Source organism: Myotis lucifugus, unplaced genomic scaffold, assembly GCF_000147115.1.
Source record: "Myotis lucifugus unplaced genomic scaffold, Myoluc2.0 scaffold_265, whole genome shotgun sequence".
Classification (NCBI taxonomy): Eukaryota; Metazoa; Chordata; class Mammalia; order Chiroptera; family Vespertilionidae; genus Myotis; species Myotis lucifugus.
The window spans coordinates 1227700-1253347 of NW_005871313.1; the positions used below are offsets into that span (position 1 = coordinate 1227700).

Genomic DNA, 25648 nt, shown 5'->3' on the forward strand with positions numbered 1-25648 from the left:
TTAACATCAGTACTCGAACAATATTGAAAATTCACATAAGATATTAACTTTATGACATTAATTTCCTCTAATATACATTTTATATTTTCTTTTAGTAACATGAGATTTCAGTTTGTCCTTTCTTGGCTTTTAAAAATTGTTATTTCTTTCCTGCCATACTCCAAATTTTATTATGTCTAGTTTTACCTCATTTACACTCCAAATGATCCCAAATCTTTATGTGACTATATTGTACTGCTATTCATTTTGCTTTATAGTTAACCTTTTTAAAATACATTAAAAGGACATCTGTTAACATTTAGTAGATAATAACAATCTTTTCTAGTTATAAAGTAAATGCCCTATAATTTTCTAAATAAGAAATAACATTAATTCAATTAAAATGCTATGACTCTTACCAAATATTAGCTGTTTAAATTGATGTTTGTTCTAAAAAGATAGATTGAAAATATTATGCTACACAAATTTGTTAAAAGTAAGAATAATACATTTCTCTATTAAATATTCAGTGATGCCTGGTTGGTGTTGCTCAGTGGTTTAGACTAGAGCATCAGCCTGCATGTGGAAGGGTTGCAGGTTTGATTCCTGGTCAAGGGCTTGTACCTGGGTTGCAGGTTCATCCTTGGCCCTGGTTGAGGTACATGTTGGAGGCAACCAATTGATGTGTCTCTCTCACATCAATGTTTCTCTCTCTCTCCTGCCCTCCCTCCTTTTTACTCTCTAAAAATCAATAGAAAAAAATATCCTCAAGTGAGGATTAACAAAAAATAAAAAATAAATATTCACTGACAATTTGAATAAATTAATTACTTTTACTTACATTAAATGTTATTAATGCCCTAGCCAGTTTGGCTCAGTGGATAGAGTGACAACCTGCGGACCAAAGAGTCCTGGGTTAGATTCCAGCCAAGGGCACATACATTGGTTGCAGGCTTCTCCCTGGCCCGGGCCCTCGTCAGGGCTCGTGCAGGAGGCAACCAGTCGATGTGTTTTTCTCACATCGATGTTTCTCTCTATCTTTCCCTCTATTCCACTCTCCCTAAAAATCAATGGGAAAATATCCTCAGGTGAGGATTAACAACAACAACAACAACAAAGTTATTAAGGCTATTAGCTGTAGTAAAGTATTTCTAAATTAAATAGATTTCTAATTGCAAAAACTTCACTTAGATTAAATGTCTCATGCAATTTCTAAAAGCAAAAGGAAAAGCATTTCTTATACTAAATAGAATCTTAAAGAGAATCTCTTTATTATATCCAACTAAATGGACACACTTTTTTTTAATTACATGCTTTTTTATTTTTTTAATATATTTTATTGATTTTTTACAGAGAGGAAGGGAGAGGGATAGAGAGTTAGAAACATCAATGAGAGAGAAACATCGACCAGCTGCCTCCTGCACACTCCCTACTGGGGATGTGCCCGCAACCAAGGTATATGCCCTTGACCAGAATCGAACCCGGTACCCTTCAGTCCGCAGCCCGACGCTCTATCCACTGAGCCAAACCGGTTAGGGCTGGACACACATTTTAAAATATACTTATATACTTCAGTTTATTAAAGGAAGATTTTATACCTACAGGTTTTATTTAAGAGAGAATATATAATTAAAATTATTTGGCTTTTAATTTTATATGAAAACATCTAAATCACTAAATATGGCACTCGAGACCTGACCTTTACCTTCCCTCTAACCACTCCCCTGCTTAATTCCCTAGATATGACTTGCAGGTTCATGCCTGTGTACGCTTCCTGATAAGTTCTTATTTTACATGACTTCATATCTCATAAGGCTTTCTCATAAACCAGTTTAAAAATAACACCTTGTAAAAGGTATACCTAATGTATACCGAATGTGACAGACACTACTCCAGGTGCAAGAAGATATGACAAAGAACAATAGATTCTCTCTTCTTCAATGACTTTCAAGACTGGCAGAAGGAGACAAACCATTAACACAAACAAATATGTGAATAAGATAGGTAATTGCTATAAAGAAAACAGGATGATGTTATAGGAAATTTTTAGGTTTGGGGGTTTACTTTCTTTAGTTGGTTGGTTGTTAGTTTGGTTTTTTTTTCATTTTTTTGTTTTTTGAGTTAGGCTGGTCAGGGAAGACCTTTGTAAAGGTGGTATTTGCATCTAGTCAAGCAAGACAGGAACAGAAAACTGAGCATTGGCATTAGCGAGATAGAGTTCACTGATAGGAGCTTGGTAAAGCTATTTCAGTGATGCGTTAGGTGTGGCCTCATAGGAGTGGTTGAAGAGAGAGGAAGTATTCACAAAAAAAGATAACAAGGTAAAAAAATAGAAATAGGTAGATAACTTCAGACAATTAAGATATAATGATGACATAGGAGACAGTGCAATATTCTAAAACCCCAGTTCCCACAGTCACCCCCAAATTCCCTGAGCACTAATGTGGGGGGGGGTAGGATTACTCTACCACAGTAGCATAACTTCATATCAATAAACACGGAAATTAAAATGGAGTTGAAGTACGACATTTAAAAAAAAGAAAATAAGTGCAGACAACACCTTCACGAAGTTTAGTTGCAGAATGGAACCAAGGAAAGGCAGCAGTTAACTGGATGAGTATATGGTGCCATGGAAAGGATTTTTTAAGATGTATGGTGTTGCCAGGCTGGCATGGCTCAGTGGTTGAACCTATGAACTAGGAGGTCACGGTTTGATTCCAGGTCAGGGCACATGCCTGGGTTGCAGGCTCAATCCCCAGTGTGGGGCATGCAGGAGACAGCCAATCAATTATTCTCTCTCATCATAGATGTTTCTATCTCTCTCTCCCTCTCCCATCCTCACTGAAATCAATTTTTCTTAAAAAAGGATGTAGGATGTTAAAGCATATTTGCAAGCTGATGGGAATGATCCAGTAGAAATTGAAGAATTAATGATGCAGGAGAGGAGGTAAATAATTACAGGACCAAATTTTTTAGAAGGAGAGGGAATGGGATGCAGAGCACAGGTGGAGGAGAGGGCCATAGAAGCAAGGACCCTTCTAACACGGAAACATAAGGATCCTAGACAAAATGGATATGACATAAATTGGTGGCTTGGGAGTGGAAAGATGAAAACATTCTCAACTAATTGCTCTGATTTTCTCTATGAAGCCTGAAGAATCATCATCAGCTGAGTGTAAGTAGAGAATGTTGGAGATTGAGGAAATGAGAGAAAGGGTGAATGAGTAGTTCTCTTATAGAAGGGGAAAGTGAAAATATTGGGAGGGGGCTGGTCTTAAAATCATCTGGCAGTGTTGACTGCCCATTTGAAATTTAAGTTTATATATTTGAAAGAAATCCATTGAGCAGTCTTCTTCAGAAACTCAGATACATTGCTGCAGGCACCAAAGCAGGCAGCTGGCTGTGTTTTGCCAAGCATGCCAGATGGAGGAGGAGAGGGACAAAGGAACTTAGGCTTTTTACAGGTGCGTGACTGGGGTATGGGACTACAAAATCTAAGATGGGAGATGGAGGCAACTGGAGAAAGAGAAGAAATGTTTCATTTGTCCTTCTTACCTTCTGGATATACTATGAATTTTTAAAGTACAATCCACATGTCACTTTGTAAAGTGTCTCCTGACACTTCAAGAACAAGCTAATTATTCCTTACTCTGCTACCACAGCATTTTGTATACTCTTTACCATAGTCTTTATCACATTGTACTGGATTTCTTATTTGTGAGTTTATTCCCAAGAAAACTGAGAACTACTAAAAGAAAAAAAGTGTCTTTTCTTTATATTGACAATAATGTGGGACATAAAGAAAGTTCTCACAGAATGTTTGCTAAAATAAAGGCAGGCCATGTTTTAGTGCCTCGAAAAATGCCAAGTAATTGGTGGACACTTGATAAATACTTGATTGATTGTAAAGACCAGAAATGAATAGGGAGTTAAACTCCGGGATGTTTTCTCATTAAATAATTTGTCCACTGTCTGCCTCTTGATTATTAAAAAATTAACTTAAGCATAATGCATTGTTTTCTTTCTTCTCATTTCACTTGCATAACTTTTAGCCATTGCACTTATTGCTAACTTTAAGAGAGTACACACAGATGTCAAATTGGTATTGATATCTTATCTTGTGTTTTTAAAAAATGTTGGCGATATAAAGACATGGCTTAAACTGACACTTTTAGTTATACATGGTCTTTCTTTTCCTGGGTTAGTTAATTGAGTATGTTATTTAATTTAATTTAAAAAGTAAATGTCAACTTTAGGTATATTCTTGGACTATGTTTCTTTATAAGAAAATATGTTAGAGTATTTTATATAGAATAAATTTCCCTACCATTATGTACAATGAAAATGTGTTCTAAAGAAAGGAATAATGAAGGTATAGTGTATTGTGAGGCAATATGGCCTCTTTTAGATTGCCAAATATGGTTGCCTGGGAAGCAAACCATTTAAAACACTTTGTATACAAATATCCATAATGCAATTACAATTTGCTATAGATGTATTTTATAACTTACTAAATGCATTCTGCTTGGAAATGTTTACAAAATCTTTAAATCTCTAATATCCAAATGCAATCACTGCACATCCCCTGATGAGACTGCTCTCGTGAAAAAAACAACAACAAAAAAAAACACCCCCCACTGAGAGATGATAAACAGTGTGTCCCATTGTTGTATTGAAGGAACCATTATTTGGTGATTTTTAATCTATCTGAAATTGTAAAAGAATCCACTTTTAAATAAATTTTGTTCTACTTGAATTATCATTAAGGAATTAGTACCCTTTTAGCTATAATTCCTTATAGAAATTTTTGCATTTAAAAATAGTTATTCAGACTGTCATAGAAAGAAATACATTGAAAGAATCTATTCCAAGATTAGGGCAGAACCAAAACTCAGTAATTTGTGGGAGAAAATCGATGAGAAATATGAATTCAATTGACTTGGACAGTGGATGGCTATTACTTTTTATAGTAACAATGAGATACCTGAAGTTCTTGCTTCAGTTGTAATATAGTAACTGACATAATATTTTTTATATTTTTATCAAACATAATGAATGGCATTTAATATTAGTTTGTACATGAAATTTACTCCCTTATAAAATATCATAGACATTCCATTTACAAGGTTTTGAATAGATGATACAAGATCCCGTGAATAAACTGATTTTGTTTGCTATTCCTATTCTATCTGCAAAAGAAGTATTAAACAAGTAAATCATCATAGTCCTCTTTTAACTCTGCCCTGTTTTTAAGTTGAAAACTTGCATATAATTATAACAAGGATAATTAACTTTCCTAAAATTTCTTCTGTTGTTTTCTGACACATTTTCCCATCTGTATTTTGAAACAGAAACGCAGACTGATTTTTTCCTCTGAGATTACTAAACAAGTAAGATGAAACAGGAATATTAATGTTTAGTATATCATAAACTTTTTATAACTATCATACTTGGAGTAACCTGATGCAATGGGAATCCAGAAATATTTATTAATCTCACACAGAATAAAGTTATTGCTTGAAAAGTATGTAATAAAATAAATATTGCTTTGAAAAAACACAGCTGTTAGGTGAGCTGCTTCGACAGTTTAATAGCAAAATTTAAAAAAACACTTTTAAAAATCCAATGCAAGTTACCAAAATATACCAGTATTTTTAAAAATAAAAATATTCTATTGGCGAGATTTTTTTTAAGTTTACAAAATATGCATTATTTTTTTTAACTTAACCTATGTTTCCCTGTCTACATCAGAAGCTGGAAAAGCAACATAGCCAGGTGGAGCGGGCTTGAGAAAACATGAATTCCCATTTCTTTCATCCCTTAGTACCAGTGTGTTGCAGAGCAAGTGAGTTAGTGTCTTCTAACGGCAGTTTTCCTATCATGTATTTAGACACTATAAATAATAAAATATGCATCATATACCCAATAGTATTTGCACAGACTTGATGCATGATAGGTGGAAGTGATTCTTAAGTTTTCAGAGGGAGGGAACAAAACAAACAAAAGAAGCCAAGAGAAGCTTCTCAGGGGGATTCTACTATTGCTGCAATCCTTGCTCAAGATAAAAAGCAATTCAAAAAGAAAGAGGCCATACCCAGACAGGCTACACCAATCATACCATGCCCAAACCTCTCTCTGGATGTTCTCTTTTCTCTTTTTCCTTCCATCCTTTGAGTTGGAAATTTTGAAAGAGCCTCTGGGTTCCAAGTTTACCAATTCTGCTCCTGCTTTGTCTGCTGGACCTCACAATGGCCGCTGCACAGCAAGATCCAATAGCAAAGCTCAGGAAGTCAAAGTGCTGATATTAGAATCACCCCGCTGGCCCTAAACCAGGAGTCATAGATGTTTACACTAAATTGCCATGGCGCAAAAGGGCCCATTTTAGATTTGCTGAGTTACCTGACCTCTAGTTCCTGAAGAACTGTCCTCTGAGGCCTTTTACCTTATTTATCATAGTAACCTGGCAGCCTGCCTTGCAGAGTTAAACAACCGATCAATAATTGTTGAATAAATGAAGAAATAAATGTCATTTGTCTTCACATAATGAATAATTTAACTTGGAACCAAGAGGCCTAGAGTTACATATAGCATAATTGAAACAAGATGTGGTATTGTATGTGTACCACCATATACCACCACCCTCAAATCAGGTATCGTGTGTCCTATATTCTCATGCTAAAACCTGGCTAACTTATTCCAGTCAAAACTTACTCAAAACCTTAAGTAGATATATGGGTTATTAATGTGATTGAAGAAAGATGTGTTTATTTATAGAAACAATATTTGAAAATTTTCAAATTATTACTTCTTGTTCACACAGTGGATAATGAAGATGTGTATATTTTTATTATTTGCTAATATTTATACATTTTATGACACTTGTAAGATCAAGTAGTCAACTTTCTTTGTTATTTTTATACTTACTTGATAGTAAACATAATAGCATGGTTAATGCCAGGGTTAAGGTCTAGTATGTTTTCAAAGTGTTCTTGTCTTAAATAAAACAATGTAATTGCCTGAATATCCATGAAAATCACATAAAGATTAATTAAAAACCATTAGAATGATTTCTGGCCAATTTAGAAAAATTGTTCTTAACCAGAGTACTATGAGAACCCCATCGATACTTCACAAGCATGCCAATTCCAGTTAACTTATAAATGTTATTTTTGCTACAACGGAATGTTCTTATCCTCATGGCAATGAGTGTTAGGCAGAACATTTCTCTGACTCAGGACTATGGTACTGAGTAGAATGAGACACAATTTCTGTAAATAAGAGGTCAAAACATACATAGTCAAGCCAACACCAAAAGAAGATGGCATCCCTATTGAAACAGGATACATTTTCTCCTCAATATATGCTAGTTCAGGTAAAGGCAGTAAACAGTATTATTCAAGCAGCCAAAAACTACATAAGGATGAATAAGGAATACTTTAACATTATGTATGCTTTCATAAATAGTATGTGATATTGTTAAACTATCATAGCTATTATGTTGAATTATTACTGACTTGTTTAATGTCGCCATGAATCTTTTAATACGTTCAAAGCATGCCACCACAACTTAAGGTATGAGAAAACCTACAGAGAACCCACCAAAATAAGAATTTCTGCTTAAAAGAATCCATTTGAATTTATAAAAATTTAAGAAGTAGTTCTATACATTTGACTTATTTGAATAATCCAATCCTTCCCTATTGCATCTGTTTTCTTAGTGATTTTTCTTATGAGGCAAGTTTAATAGGTGATCACTGGTGGTAAGGAAAATATTTAACAAAGATCCTTTTTCCTGATTCTGTGAAATAGAGAGAATAGAGTCATTAGGATGAAGATCCTGCCTCGCATAGCTTTGAAGAGGCAAGATAACTTATCGCTTTGTATAGGAAGACTAGACATTCTTTTCAATCAATAAACACACAAAGCACAGTTCAGCAGAGTTTCTATGTCAATATCCAACAAAGAACCCCTGTAGTCTGAAAAAAGAAGAGTAAAATTTGGGTTGTATTCAAACCCAAATCAGGTATTTAATAGAAAATAGCACTAGTGAGACAATCAGGGACAAACTTTTTATAGGAATCTGGAAAGGGTATATGTTAAAGGAAATGGTTTTGCAAATATAAATTGCACTCTTAACTCTAGGTAACGGATAAGGAAATGAATGTCACTATTTACAAACAAAAATAACTTCCTCTGCTCCCCCCAAAAAGTTTTCCTGGACTATCCCAGACCCAAATTCACTACTTCACATACAACCCATAATATTAGTGCGTGTTTCTGCTGAGATTGGCTCAGTTTATACCATATGTGTACACGAGGGTTACTTTAATAAATGTACCAGAATTCTGAGTTATGCTAATTTTCAGCTACTAGATGAAGGCAAATTTAAATACTTTTAAATATGTAGACAATAAATGCATGTATTGTGATTCCTACATTATGCAGGTTGAAATTTATTTAATAGCCTTCATAAATGCTATATTCATATGACATACCAATATAGTAGATTTACTATATATCTATTATCAAAACTATCATTATGTCAATTATAATCCCCAAATCCATATGCTATTGACAGACAGCTAATCTGAATATTCTGTCTTCTCTTTTTGGTTAGTAATGGCTTTTTGTAAGTTGAGCCAAGAACTTTATTCCCTTTTGTTTTTCTCTGCTGGCAATTGGGGTTAATGGCTTCTGATATTAAGTCTCTTTCTTCTGACAAGTGTAATGCAATCACTTTGGGGAAGCTTTTTAAAGCTAAATTATAAAAATATAAATGCTGCCAACCTTTCTCAAATGTTATGTTTTTGTTAAGAGCTAGCAAAGTTGAGAAAGGAATAAGGAAGCCAAAACAGTGGAATATTTTATTATATGTGACTATTATATCTTCATTTTGATCAATTTTTACATCAATAAAAACTTTCCTAAAGAAGCTACTCCAGTTAGATTTTAATAAGTATTGATATTTAAGGAAACTGTATTAATCTTCCTTTATTAATAAGTTAAAATGAACTAAATAGTGTGAGCAGACATTTACACTGAATATACCTGTTTCTCCAACAGTCTACTTATGAGCTCAATTCTGTGGTTTTCCAATGGTTTCCACAATTCATAAAATTTAATTCACCATTTATATTTCTCTTTTATTTTTTGTTTATCTAGATTGTTGTTCTTTAACTTTAAAAGGCTCATTAGATGACATACATATGCTGTGTTAGATTCTATTTTGCTAAATAGTTGACTGTCATTGTATTTTGGGGTTATTTTTTGTTGCATATTATTCTGGAGAATCTCTTGCTACCCAGAAGAATCAAAGCTATTCTGGTTTGCCTGTTTAAAATCTTATATATATTCTTAATGTAAAACTTTTTAAAGAAACAACACTGGAAAATTTATACTTGCTACTTAAGCTGGTTTTCTGCCTGTGACTTCTCTGCAGCTATCATAGCAACAGCAGCCATCATTTCATGGTGTTTTATACCTGCCAGCATTATACAAACTTGCTTTATATTTATACTATATTAATCCATATGGATCACTATAATACAGGTATTATTATCAGTTTCAATTTTATAGATGAGGAAAATAATGAATAAATAAAACAGAAACAGACTCATAGATACAGAGAACAGACAGATGGTTGCCATAGGGGAAGAGGGTTGGGAGACTAGGTGAAAAAGATGAAGGGAATTGAGAAGTACAGATTGGAAGTTACAAAATAGGCTTGGAGATCTAAAGTACAGCATAGGAAATACAGTCAATAATATTGTAATAACTATGTGTGGTGCCTTCTGGGTACTGGAAATATCAGGGAGAACACTTTTTTGTAAAGTAATATATGATTGGCTACCACTATGTTGTACAACTGAAAATAATACGAAATAATCTTGAAAGTAAACTGTAATTTAATTTTTTAAGTAAAATAAAACAATGGAGAAAAATAATTTATAACAAAAAGTATTAATAATAGGCTTGCCTTGTCCAATATCAGAACATATTATTACATATACTTATTAAATAAATACTGTCTATAAAATAGAAATTAAGTCAATGGAACAAAGCAAAAAATTAGAAATAGATCTTAGTATTTATAAGAATTTTAAATATGACAAGATGAGCATATTAAATCAGTGGAAAGGGTGTATTATTTAATCAATATCATTGGAACAGTTGGGGACCCATTTGAAATAAAAAGGAATTAGTCTCTGGCTTATTCAGTATACAAAAACTGTGGATGATTATTTAACTTACAAGGTTAATTGCAGCAATGTTTGGAGTGACCTAAACAACAAAAACAAACAAACAAACAAAACAGGATAAATAAAAATTCATTAACATAGTAGAGGCTAAATAATGATATAGTAACATCATAAAGCCATTAAAATGATGATTTTTATAAATTATTACTGAAGAAAAGAAGAAAGAGTCATAAAACTGCATATAATATAGTTTTATTTTTATGAAATAAATAATGCCACAACCGCTTTTATTTGTATGTGATTAGGTAAGCATCAAGAAAAATAAAAAAGGTGACATACTGGGTTATATATTTGGGTCACTTGAGGCTGGTGTCAGGATGAGAAGAATAAAGAGTAGAGAAAAAAGGGACACATATGTAATACCCTTTGTAATACTTTAAGCAATTAAAAAAAAGAAAAAAAAGAGTAGAGAGGATGAAAAGATGAAAAAAGTAAACAATTTTAAAAAATTAAAACTATGCTGAAAAAAGTATATCATATTTATAAATTTAGAAAACTTATATTTTTTAATAGAAAATAAGTTGAAAAGGACTGCCAATTACTTCAATTGTTACCAGCAGTTTATGAATCTGTATTATAATTCACCAGATCTTCAGCAGGGTCGATAGATATCTTAGTTCATACAAAATGTTCTTTAAATAAATTCTGGAGTGGGATTCTTAAACAATATTCAATGGACACAACTAATGTGACCTTCTGTCAACATACTGCTTTAGAAAAATGAGAGTGTCAGTAAAAATCTAGCAGTGGCGACTTGAGAATTGCAAATGCTCTTTAATGGACTTTGACTCTTAAAATGTAACAGATTCGATCTACATGATGAGACCTGCTGGATATGACAAGCAATTTCACCAGTCGATTTTATAGAGAGCTAAGATAGAAATCAGATTAAAGAGGAGGAGCCCTAGCAAACAAGTTTGATAAAAGCTACATACATCCAAGGAGGTAGAAAATCAAGTTCAAGGCAGTCAAGTGTTAAACTGGTACTATAGGACAAAAACAAACACACAAAAAACAGCAGGACTCAGCTGGCAGTGGAAGTAGCCATAGCATAAGAAGCTAATCGAGAATCTCAATTTTAGACCAGAGGCGCTTTGCTTTCTGCCTTTATATCATGCAGTGTCTATGTGTGGTGGAGCTGAAATCACACAGGTTCTTGCAGTTCAAAGGCAAGTGGCAATCTATCCGGTCCTACCCACACTGGATAAAATCGGTTGCTAAAGTCTAGCTTTCTGGCACTTTTTAAAAGTTATCTGACACATAGGACAGGTTTATCAAGTTGAATTCCTTGCAATCGAGCCTTCTTTATTGAGAACATATTTCAGTGTGAAGTTGCAGTAGCGTTGTATTTATGTAGCAGGGCAGTCTCTGGCATGTCTGTACATAAAGGGCACTTTCTGCCTTGAAAAGTCATTAGTCAGTACAATACCTTCCAAAGTTAACCACAAAAGTATCCTCAGTAAAGAAGTCTTTTTTTCTTCCTCTCCTTTATACTCTAAAGGGAACTATCTATAGCCTGTGACAGTATTAAAACATATTTGCAGTGTACTATACAGGTCTAAACTAGACCCCCTCCCCCCAAGTCTAAGTTGAATATGGAAAACTGATAGTAGATTCTTATACTGTATATGCCATATAAATTATTTTGTTGGGCATAAGTAGTCGATGAGATCTCAAAAGAATGGGGCCTTTTTTAAAAAAAACAAGAATGAAACTGTTTTTACAAGAAAACAGAAATCCAAGCAGTATTAAAGCGTGATAGGGAAGAATGCACTAGAAAAGTCCAGATTTCCAGATTTCTGCCTGGAAACAATTAGTTCTGTCTACAGCTTATCAATAGTTAATAACCATGTTACGTTTGGATGATCACATTAACAGAACATTCTGAAACAGAACAGGGTCTGCTGGACCTGAATAATAGGAGATATTGGAAATAATTTCAGCAAGTGTAATTAACTAGGGATATTGTCAGTTAAAAAGTTTCACAGGGAGAATGCTATTGTTAACAATCCATTAGAGTTGTGCTCAACATCCTTTCTGTTCTTAGAATCTTGCAGGTAAATTATCATCTACATGTTGCAGTGCATCATGGGTTCCTTAAAGGCAACAGTTCCATGCTGAACTCATCATTTGTCACTATCTGTACTTTTTCCAGTATCCCCAAGGTCATTAGAAAGAATAGAAATAACATATTCTAGAACCTGTGAATCATCCTAGTTCTATTTCTTACTCCCACATCCAATCAGTTAACAAATTCTGTCAAATCTGTCTAATTTGCTTATTCATTTCCTTTGTCTGGAACTCTCTGCTCCCAAATCCATCCGTAGCTGGCTCCTTTTTTATCATCCAAATCTTCAATCAAATGTCACTTGTCCTAAAAGTCATTGATGACCTAGCCACTCCCATTCCAGCACTTTCCAAGTCCCTTATTTTAATTTCTTTGTGACCCTGATTATTATTATTCAAATTCTAGTATTTCTTGTCTCTTTTCTAAAATTTCTCTGTGAGAATATGAATCTTGTCTAGCTTGTTCATCACTGTATCCTCACTGCCCATTGTACTGTCTAGTTCATAGTATACATTTAATATGAATGTATTTTTGTAATATTATTTTATTTTATTATTCCTTATTGATTAAAGTATTACGTATGTCTCCTTTATCCCCCATTGACCTCTCCCCGGCCACTCCCATCCCCAGCACATGCCCTCACCCCCCTATTGTCTGTGTCCATTGGTTATGCTTATATGCATGTATACAAGTCCTTTGGCTGATCTCTTACCACTCCCCCTCCCCTGCTTTCCCTCTGAGGTTTGATGGTCTGTTTGATGCCTCTCTGCCTCTGGATTTGAATGTATTTTTTTATTCATTCATTATAGCATTCATGCAACAAATACTTATTAAGTGCTTGTGTGCCAGGTACTATGTTATGCATAGGAGATGCAATAGTGGGCCAAAACAAACCCTGTCTTTGTATTCATGGATCATAGATTTAAGAAAAAAAGATAACCATTCATTGAATAATCATGTAACTAAATGTAAAACTACAGATATGAGTAGTTACTTTCAAATCTGTATTCCTCTTTTAATCTCCATTACCTTTGCTTTAGTTCAGGTTATGATAATCTCTTGCCTTAATTTCCCTGTGTCTGGTCTTGCCACCCTCCACTCTATTTTTCCAAAATTAAAGTGCAGATCTTAAGAAATTTTCTATGTTAAAATTCTTAACAAATTCAATGACGTTTAAGAAAAAAAATATCTACACTCCTTAAGATAATGACTCTTCATGACCTGCCCCCAACTATTTCTCCTTCCTCTCCTAACCCCCTCTGTCCCCTCCTCACACTCTATGCTCCAGTCACCCTGAATTACACTCTTATCTCTGGGTCTTCATGAATTTTGTTCCTGCTACCTGGTCATCTTTTCCTGCTTTTTGATTAATTAATTTTCTTATTCTTTATAACTCAGTGGAGGTAAGCACCCCAAGAATTTTTTTCTAAACCCACTCAGAGTATCTCAGCCATGCCTTTTCTATGTTTTCTTAGCTAAAAAGAAAAGTATACCATTATCCTTTAATTGTTTATTTCCTTGCTTGCTTCCCTTGCAAGCCTATGATTTCCTTTAGGTCAAAATGGCTTTCATATTTTTAGATTCATTGCCCAGAGTAACAAGTTTGTAGAATAAATTTTTGAAGGATGGTTGGATGGATGCATGGATGGATGAGTTCATTTGACAAAATTAAAAAGTATAGGATGGCATTCAACACAGCTTCAAACATATACTGGCCAGAATAGAAGGCTAGTAAAGCTCCTTTTGGGTTTTCCAAGTACTGTGACAGGCAGCACTCAGTAATTTACTCACTAAATTTATTCCATATTTGTTGATGTTAAGAAAAGAACGTCAATTATTCATACCTTGGTGTTGAAGTGTTGGAATAAAAGACAGTATGGCAATTACATCATCAGACTGAGCGGCAGTTTGCAAGATTTCTTCTGCTGAAACACTTTAAACAAAGGGTGTTAACATCCTCTAGTCTTCAGTGAGGAACTTTGTAACCAAAGAAGAAAAGCTGTAAAAAAAAAAAAAAGAAGAAGAAGAAAAGCTGTGGTTACACTCTGTCACTGGACACATGGAATCATGGAGGCAATACCATACCACATGTCAGACAAGCTTGAATATTTGGACTAATAAGTAAAATATAGTACAGAATAAGACTTACCAATAAATATGTGGAAACCATTGCTGTCCAAGGGGAGTTGACTGTGTTTTCTAGAGAAGGGGAGCATGAGGGCAGAAAGGTAAGCTGCTTCTCAAGAAGCCCTCTGGATCCATTTGCAACAAGGCAGTTGCTTTCTGCAGTTAGCCAGTACGGATAGAATGAGTATAGATCAAAAGTATAAAAATGAGATGATTCTCGTTGGTCTACTGAGAACATCCTACCAGAGTGGAACTGCTTTCACCTTACACTCAACGAACTAAATAAAATAACTTCCCTTACCTGCAAAGGGTAACTTAAGCACCAAGGCAAGTACTTACATATCAGCTACTGTCCTGGTAAAGGTGTCAGTGACTATCTGCAAAATATCTGTGCAATATTAAGCAAATATTTGTTAAATACCTGCTGTATTTCAGGCAGTAGCCTGCATGAGGCCTCATTATCAGAAGGAAAAATGAAAGGTAACTGGTGAAATGAAGCCACAGTTAACTTTAGGAGTTAAGAGTAGTAGCCACCAGATTCTGATAGCCAAGGAATTAAGGTACTCAAGAGCACCAAAGTAAGCGAGCTACTGAAGACAGTTTCATATCCTATATAATAAAACCCTAATATGCAAATCGACCGAACGGCAGAACGACCGGCCGCTATGATGCACACTGACCACCAGGGGGCAGACGCTGAATGCAGGAGCTGCCCCTGGTGGTCAGTGCACTCAGCCAGAAGCCAAGCTCATGGCTGGTGAGTGCAGCGGCAGTGGCGGGAGCCTCTCCCACCTCTATGGGAGGGGGACATCCCTGGAGGGGTCCCAGAATGCGAGAGGGCACAGGCCAGGCTGAGGGGCATCTCCCCCCACCAGTGCACGAATGTCATGCACCGGACCTCTAGTCATATATATACTAGAGGCCTGGTGCATGAAAATCGTGCACTGGGGTAGGGGGGTCCCTCAGCCCAGCCTGCACCCTCTCCAACTGGGACCCCTTGGAGGATGTCTGACTGCCAGTTTAGGCCCGTGGGATCGGGCCTAAACTGGCAGTCGGACATCCCTCTCCCAATCCAGGACTGCTGGCTCCCAACTGCTAGCCTGCCTGCCTGATTGTCCCTAACCGCTTCTGCCTGCCAGCCTGATCACCCCTAACTACTCCCCTGCCAGCCTGATCAACACCTAACTGCTCCCCTGCCGGCTTGATTGCCCCCAACTGCCCTCCCCTGCCAGCCTGATCACTCACAACTGCCCTCCCCTGCTGGCCTGGTCGCCCACAACTGCCCTCCTCTGCCAGTCATCTTGTGGCTGTGGGTGCCACCATCTTTGAGGGTGTGGCAGTTAATTAGCATATTCCCTTATTGGCTGTGGGTGCTGCCATCTTTGAGGGTGGGTCAGTCAATTAACATATTCCCTCCTTATTGGCTGTGGGTGCCGCCATCTTTGCGATGGCATGAGGGTCAATTAGCATATTCCCTCTTTATTAGATAGGATATGACACAGAGAGAGAGCTACTGAACAAAGTACCTGTCACTTTAAAAATGACCTGAAAATCAGCCTGTGACCAGAATAATTTCAGATTCACCAGCAGTAAGTGAAGACATCGCTCCTACGTGCTACTGCCAAGTGGAAGAGAATGTTTAGTGGTAGATAGAATGTTTTAAGAGGAATAATTATGCCTAAACACATGTCATCTAACTTGTAGTTGTAAGTAGATTTGCAGTTGTCAAGATGGCAAATTCTCACATGGCAAAAACAATGAAACAAAATAAATTCAATAGGATACTTTTGCTGTAGGTCTATTACTGTTTCTGTAGGGTCTGGAAATGGAACACAAAATAGTAAATAATGTGGAGAATCAGTAATGTGTGACAGACACCAGCAGGCTAGATGGTAAAAAGTATATCCCCTTATTCTCCCAAAGTAAACTCAAAGAACTTCTAGAAATTAGGATCGAAAGGCATCCAGACTTTTCAGACATGGACCTTCTGATTTCAAGGATTACCATTTTCCATTTTAGTTCTTACTGTAATCCTTCCTGGAGAATATATACATTACCAGCTGTTCCATATAATGAATGCATCAGAACATTCTTAAAACTTATAATAAAAAATCATAACAATAAGCATTCCTTATAGTGATGTTATTCAAAGCAAAGTTTGTTTTCAATTAGCTTCAAAATTAATTTGTTAGCTCTAAATATAAATTCTGCATTAGTGCTCCTGTGGTAATTATTGCTTACCGTCAAGGCTCCATTAAGTTTCCATGTTTAAAATGATGAATATGTACCTCTACTGATTACTGCTTGTGATTTAATGAGTTATTCTTAGAATAATAATGTTTTTAGCAATATGTTTATTGTTTTTGAACATTTGTGAAATGACTTAAACCTTGAAAAGTTTGTATATATTTAAACTCACAGTGGAAGTACAAAATCACAATTTTCAGGCTCTTTGCAACTCTGGTGTAAACTAATAAAGGCTCTATTATAGAGAACTTTACAAAGTCATCATACATTCCCATGGCAAAGGTATTCAGAAATGTAAACTAAATATTTTATTTCAGTTTAGATCATGAATTAATTACAAGTTATATATTTTATTAATCTCCTCTTTCTCTTTTAATATTCTGCCTACCTGAACCTAGAGTGAACATTTTGCCAACATAGATATCTAGACCCTTTAGCAATTTTTTTTGTTCTTCCAATTTTCCAATATGGGGATGGAGTCAGGCACACAAACACATAAGTTCTTCAAGAAGCACTGATATAAAATGGAAAAGTCATGCTGACTTCCTCAGAGGGTTGCAAGTAGGATTGGATTAAAGGATATATATAAAACACCTACTAGAATTGCCATGAGAAAAGGTTGGAACATGGTTTTGAAGAATCCGGTGATCCACTGAAGAAAATTAAGCTAAAGAGTGTCATGATCAGATTTGCATCTTTAACAGTTATGGTAACAGTTATGAAGCAAAGTTGAGGAAGATGTCATTGAGGAGTCCAGAGGGATGAATTTAGAGACCATTTCAGCAGCCTAAAAATCATGTAAACCAGTTGAAAGTAATGACAGTGGAGTGACGAGCAAAGACACAAAATATACTTAGAATATACTTAATGACATAAATACTTTAGTCAATGACCAAATTTGAATTAGGAAAGGTTGAAGGAAAAGAAAAGTCCAGATGACCCACCGGTTGCTATCAAGGAAGACTTTTTGAATTACTGTACTATAAATGGATACAGAAGAAGGCTTGCGAGATATGGGAGGGGTGGGACAGGTACTAGGTGGAAGTATTGAGTTTAGTTTCAGACCAATTAAATCTTCATGAAAGCATATGGTAGTGAGGTACAACTGATACACGGATCCAAAGACCAGGAAAAAAGTCTGGAATTAGAAGTTTGGGAATCACACCACACAGTTAAGCCCAGCGCAGTCAATAAGGGCTCCTGAATTTCTAGAAGAATGATTAGATTAATTGAGATAATTCAACATGGCAAAATATCTTTTGAAGTCATTAAAATTGTGTTTTTAATAATGAAAATGTTCAAAGAATAACACCACGTCAAACAAACACAGAATGTAAAATTTCTTGTACAGTAACATCTTAATTGTGTAAAAATCAGTCTTAAAAGGCTAAAAAGAAAAGCATGAAAGAATTACAATGGTCATATCAGGGTTAAAATTTCATGGTGTGCCCCCCCCCTCTTCTATGTACCTATATTTTACAACTTTTATTTGTACATTACTTAAAAATCAAGTTAGGATAAAGGTGGCATCCTAGAAAGATAATTATTAAGCTGGGTCTAAAGGAGAGGATAGAAATCAGCCAGGTGAAGAGAACATTAAGAGCAAAGTTACAAAGATGAGGAATATGCTGTGTCCAGGGAACCATACTCAGTTGGAGGTTGTGGAAGCATATCATGATGGCAGACAGTGTCCAGAGAAGAAGCTAGATAAGAAGGTGTGCTAACCCTGTGCCCACTTGTTATGTTGAGGTTCTATCCCATGTACTGTGAGAATCTGTTAAAGAAATACACACAAGGTGAGGTAATGTATTCATTGGCTAGGGCCACCATAACAAAGTATCACAGACTTGTGGCTTAGACAACAGAAATTTATTTACTCACAATTCTGGAAGCCAGAAGTCCAAGATCAAAGTTTCAGCAGAGCTGGTTTCTTCTGAGGTCTCTCTCCTTGACTTGGTCTTCCCTCTGGGAATCTGTGCCCTAATCACCTCTTCTCATAGAAACACCAGCTATATTGGATTAAGGTTCCCTCTAACTACCTCATTTTTACTTAATTATTCCTTTAAAAACTATATATCCAAATACAGTCAAATTCTGAGGTATTGGTGGTGAAGACTTCAACACATAATTTTGAGGATGGGGAGGAGACATAATTCAGCCCCTAACAGAGAATGATGTGGTTAAATTTCCTTTGGTAACCATGTAGAATATGGATTTAAGTGAGAAGAGATGGATTGATAGTCTATTGTAAAAGATCACCATGTTCTGTAGAACTCTGGCTGTAAATCAATGAATTTAAAATGAATGTAAAAACCCAGACACAATAAATTAAATTTTGGGAGATCCTATTCTATACGTATAGTACAGTTAGAGATAGCACTCTGAAGCTCAAAGATAGATAATTAGCCTGGAAGTCTAGATATGGACATTGTCAATACATGTTACTTGAAACTATAGGGGCAAATTCTTATATATTGAGTGATGAGAACAATGAACCGGGAATGAAAAACCAACATTTACAGAACAGGCAGAATAAGCCCATGAAAGAAATATTAAACTATGAGGTAAAGCAGAAAAGTGCCTTATCATAAGATCTAAGCAAGTAGAGAGCTTTGATAAAGAGAATAAGTAATAGTCAAAGACAGCAAAGAGATCCCTAAGATAAAAGTTAGTTGAATTTGGAATGAGAATTTTGGACATGGATACTTAACAAAAATTTTTTGAACTTCTGTGTGTGCGGCTATGGGTAAACCACTGTAAAACATGCATTATATTTCATTTCAATCCACTAAGAAAAGTGTCATCTCTGTTTTACAAATTTAAAGAATGATAGCTCAGGAAAATCAAATTACTAGCTTAAGGTCAGCAGATAAGCAACAGATGTTCTAGATTTCTTTACCACTAGTAAAGAAATCTGGAATAATTAACCACTAGTAATGCTAACTCCCTAAGAGCAAGACACTTTTATTGAATTGGGGCTAGAGACCCAAAGAGCAGTGGGTTAATGAATGTTTGGTGAGGAAGTAGGATAGACTGCCTTTTGTAAAAGAAAAGAAAAAAGGACAGAGAGCAACTCATCTTACACTTCTTTATTTTTTATTTTTTTGACGTTGCCTGGCACACAATAGCTGATCAATAAATTATAGTTCAATAAACAAGAAATGAATGTTAACTTGAGCTAGGCATAAAGTATATATGTTTGGGTTTAGAAGAGGAGGTAGCACAAGTGTAGATTGTACACAGCCCAAGAAGAAGGAACCAGTAAGAGAATAACACTAAAGAAGAAAGAGGGGGAAACTGAAGAAGCTAGATCCTTCCTAGAAAAGGTCGGTAAGGCCTGGGATCAAGTGCACAAGTAAGAATTTGACCTGACTAGGTGAAGAAACACTTTCTTCAAGGTTGAACAAAAAGAGTGAGGTATAGAAATAAATGTGTCAGGACATATGACAAGTGCTTCATCTTCCAACAATCCCCTCCATATTAAGCTCCCTGATCAAAAAATATCTCACTATTCCCAATAAGTTTTGTGCTTTAAAATTGTAATGTACTTATGCCAGGTACATGCAATTTTCTATGCCTAGCATTGTCTCTCTTACTGTATGGAAATCTTAGAATTTTTTTGAATTCTCCAAACAGAATCTGTCATTTCCTCTTTTTTACATCTCTTAACCCACTCCTTCCACAGTGACATGGAGGCCATAGATAAATCACTTTCACTTATTTATTAAGCTCCTTTGAAATACCATAGCATATCAACAGAATACTTTGAATGCTATAAGGTATATTCCAGAGATTTAGCTTGAACACAATTGCATTTCTTTTATTCAAACATCTATATACAAAATAATGTATATGATTCAAATTTACTAGTCAGCTAAAGACTATTCTGTCAGATGACTCCATCTATAATAATAAAAGCATAATATGCTAATTAGACCGGACGTCCTTCTGGACGAAGCCAGGGCTGCAAGGGAAGTTCGGGTCCCGGGTGCCTGTCTGCGGCCAGAGGGAAGCCCAGATCCCGGGTGCTGGATGGAAGCCCGGGTCCCCGGGAGCCAGAGAGAAGCCGCTGACGGCAGCCAGGGTAAGGAAGGCCTACTCCTGCATGAATTTCATGCATCGGGCCTCTAGTTTTATAATAAAAGCACATTCTTAATTCATTGAGTTTTAATAATCTCATACTGAAAATGACATACCGATTGAAAAAATTTATAAGTGTATTTAAAGAGTAAAATATTACTTGTCAGTATAAAGATTTATCTATCGATCACCTTAGTATTGAAAGAAAATGATTTGTACTCAGGCCCTATCTTCAAAGCCAAATTGTATGCTGCAACACTTTCAGCTTTCAGGTGGTGTTGAATTGTGCCTGGTTCAATAATGGAATGAGAATTCTGACTGCTCTATTGCTCTTCTGTTAGAAAAATCCATTCTTGAATAATCTGTAAACCCTGTGAGAAGGTCAAATGATGAGGCACGGAGATCTGAGACAAAACCCTAAGATTTCATTGTTTTGACTTTGCCAGCTATCCAGCTGCATATTTAAAATTCTCCAGGAAAAATACACAGAGTGCACAATTGTATTCAACTTGAGCCTGAATTTGACCTACATAGCATTATCTATATCTAATTTTAAAAATATGGTAAGATATATAGAATATAACATTTTTTATAATATTTGCACATACCATTATTTTTCTTGTATCACTAAAATAGTAATGTAAATGTAATAAACATGAATTATGAGAGTTATGATAATGATGTGAAATAGCTATATTGATTTGTAAATAAATACCTCGTTTAAATGACTATTTAAAAATACAACCCAAAATAAATTAAAAACTAAAATTCTAGCAAAAGCTATGAATTTGTATATGTATTGCCTGTCAGTTAACCATGCAGATAGGTAATGTTTGTTCAAATAGTCTATGTGCAATCCTAATCTGCCTATTGGAAGCATTGACTTGTTCAACTTTTAGAGCATTTACCAAGTGTTTCTAATGTAATTAACAATCAAATGGTTTTGGGGACTCTACTTTTTGCCTTCTACTGTGAAAATATTTTAAGATTAGTGTTCACCAGTTTCAGTTGTATGCAAAAATATTGTAATGTCAAATCTTTTCATTTTTTAATTTAAAATATTAAAGTCTCTTTAGATGGGGGAAAGAGAAATTTCTATTGCAACTAAGGTATTGAACCATCATTTAATATTATGTATAACCATAATTGCATTTTATCTGAGATGCCATAATTTTCTGTTTCGTTATTTAAACATATTTAATTTTAAATCATTATATGTTAGCAAAAATATAGCATTTAATTAATTTGAATAAAACATAGCACACTGAAAATTGTAATTAAATATGTATATGTCATTAATTGAAATGTGATTGGTGGCTTTTCTGGAACAAATGGAGAGCAAAATTAAAGTAGAATAAAAACATGATGAATTGATTCAGTATAAACAGGATAGTTTCTGCTGAAAAATTATGTTGAATAAGAATTTGTCATCATAATTTGTGATTATTTATCACTTTACATTATATCAAGTCTAATGAATTCAGGTGCACAAGCTATGTAAATGACTGCCAATGCTTTAAATAAAAATGACGGTTACTTAACTCAAATAACCATGGCATATAAATTTGAGCTACTGTTGTGTTTCCAGATATCGTAAATATTTTGTAAATTATTTTGTTCTAATATATGCATTTAGCATTTTGCATCCAAGTCAATGATTTTTTTAAATGTTTCAAAATACAAATACACATATTTTAATTACAACATGAAGATGCTGGGCAAAATTTGCTGTTTTAAATAGTTTATTAAGAAATAAATGGAAAGAATAATTATTTTTTACAACCCAAACATTATTCCAGTGAAAATACTTTTCATATAATAAAACATACTCTTCTATAGATGTCCACTTACATATGTGTCTTTCACTGCTTTCTTTCAGTGTTGTTTTCACACATAAGGGCTTTTTTCAAACATTATGCAGATTAAGCTTAATTATTCTAATATGATGGGAGCTGATCTTTGAGAAAAAAAATTTTACTTAACAGAGGACATCCATAAACCGAATTTGGTATTTTCAGAAAGAAAAAGAAACCCTGAAACTCAGAGTAAAATATCAATGGGTTCTTTTACATTCTGCCTTAAACAGCATGCATTGATAATGCTCGTTATTGGAGAGTTCATTTAAATGAGCAGGAACAATCTTGGAAATGAAATTTATAGAAAGTTTTTTTTAATGGAAATGGTTTATCACTCAGTAGTCTTTATATGAGTATTTTGCCCCCTCCTTTCAGGAAGTATGCATGTGTTTAATCATCTGATCCAATTCCTCTCAGTTTAACTTTCTGTTTCTATTTTATCTAATATTTTTTCCTAATCCTGGAGCTGTACCTCTTTACAGAAATCTTGTTTAACACCTATTTCTATGGAATTATGTTAAAACAATCCAATGTTCCACCTCCCTGTACTGTAGACCAAGTGGTATTATTTTAGTCACCTTCTGCATTAGGAGTTCCATCTTTTGGGCATTGAAATTGATTTTTCTCATCTTAGCATCTGAAGATCCAGAGTGTGCCCCTTGCCCAATCGCCTGAGACTATACAGTGACACCTACAACAGAGGATGTGGAGGCAGCAGCTTTCGGTCACCAGAAATGGCAACATCAGGAGCATCAGCACGAATAGACTATGTAGAGGTAGTTCTCCCAAACTATGTTATGAAACCAAACATTTTTGGTGTGCTACCTGCTATGGGGGCTGCCTTCTTCCTGCCTAGTGTTATGCAAAATGTTTGGTCTTTGTTAAACTTTAACAATGACATTTCTAACTAATATAGAGAAATGTGATTTTTCTTCCAAGTATGTTCAGTTGCCTTAACTTTCAATGAATATGAATTTTTATCAGCCTCAGGAAAACATTAATACTCAAATTTTTGTCAAATTTATTTCCTTATTATATAAAGCTGCTGTCACATGTACTTTTTGTATAAATATTTTTAAAATATATCAGAATAACCCATCATTTTAAAGGTCATCCTAATGCAGTAAATAAGAGAATTTCTCTGATCAGTTACATTCTCCAGAGACTAAATACGGTAGCCCCAGTTTTCTGTTACACTCCCTGATGATGTTCATTGTGAACTTTTTTCCAAGTGAAAGATTATTCCCACTTGGCCCCAAGTCAAAATATGAAAGGCTAATGATTGACTGGTCTTATGTATCCTTTCATTTTATGCAATTTAATGTGAAAGAGTTATTTTGTAGCTATAAAACACATTTGTTAATTAACCACATTGGCTTTATCTGTACAGTTCAATGACTTACAGCATTTCAATTTGCATGTAAAATGAGTCTCTGTAATGATGGCTTTGCAAAATAAATAATAATTTACATAATGGGTGACTTTAAACACTTTACATGTATGACTTAGAAGTAGGATATATTTCATCTTGAAATTTTCAAGTGTTTGAAATCCAACATACAGAGGTCTTCATGTTAATGTAACAGCAAATTCACCCCATCTTAACTTTTTTTTTTAACAAAGCAAGATACAAAGAATTTATATTAGTTCTATTGGAACTATTGCTTGATTAAATATAATTTGAAGGTTCTTTTCATAAACCAGATATGAGCAGGGTATATTAAACTTAACAGCTTTTTCTCTTTTTTTGAGGGGGGGTGTTCTATTTCATTTTGTTATTTAGGAAATTGCAAACTGTTATTACTTGGTTTTTGTGTGTTGTTTTTGTTTTTTCCAAAATCTGCACTATGGATTTGAAATGTACTTTTCTGAATATTTCTATTCAGTTTTAATGCATTTTAATTATGTGAAATATATAATAGATATTATATATACTTGTATATATAATATCCATTATATATTATATAAATATAGTGTAATGAAATTATGTACTAAAATGTATAGCCCTTTGTGAAAAGCACATATACATTTGCAAGTGGATATTGTTGTTTTTTAGCTCAAATTACGTAAATGTTGATTTTTTCATAAGTACGTGTAAAAATTCATACATCTACTTATTGAGTTTGTACAACATTATTTTTAGCTTGTGTGCCATACACTAATTGACTTCTGTCATTTTCATATATTGCATATATCTCTAGAAACTGTATATCAAAAGGTGTATTGATAATTCTAAAAAGACAAAAGTAAATTTCTGACTCATCTTTAAAATAAATTGTGCTATTTTAATGTAGTTTTATGTGTTCTCACCATGTCCTTCAAATACCATTTTAGAGATTATTGAAAACATACTATAGGAAAGTAGTGTTAAAGATTAAAGATATACTTCTGTTTTGCTTTTAACATATTCCAATAAGAAACTGGATTTTTCATTGTTAAAGTTTGAGAGCTGCAAGTAGAGTCTGAAGTAATATGTAATTCTGTTGTATAACTATTTTGTTTGCATAACCTTACTGCAGTAAGCTATATTGCTTTTCTGGTCTTATGATAACGTATTGCAATTGAAAGCTTGTATATGTAGAATAAAGGGAACTTTTCTCAATAACAAAAGATTAGCAGGTAACTTGAATAACTGTTGTCAAAGCTGGAGTGGTTTAAATTGCATTAGCAGAAGTGATTACAAGAGTAAGAAATTAAATACCATTGAATACAATAACTCAATTCGTTGTTGCCCACTGTTACTGCTATATGCTACCCTTAGTGTTCCAAGTGTAAATAAGTGTAAATTCATTCATAATGTTTATGTCACTCTAACGCTAATCTTTTTTTAAGAGGAGTCACACATACCAGTGTAACAAAATGTGAAATGTGTTTATGAGTTACATATTTTTAACCACTAGATATATATTTTAAAACGAGGTAAAATAGTAAAAAGAAAAAATGTGCTTATATGCATTTGTAGTTATTGAAATTATAATAATGTCCTATAGTGTACTTTTAGAAATATATATATATATATATATATATGTATA

At 34.4% G+C, this 25648-nt stretch overlaps 1 protein-coding gene across 1 annotated transcript in view; it reads left to right on the top strand.

The window, feature by feature from the left end:
• The window catches only part of LRRC7 (leucine rich repeat containing 7), a 307069-nt gene that overhangs the window by 73977 nt on the left and 207444 nt on the right, over positions 1–25648 (top strand). The window lies entirely within an intron of this gene.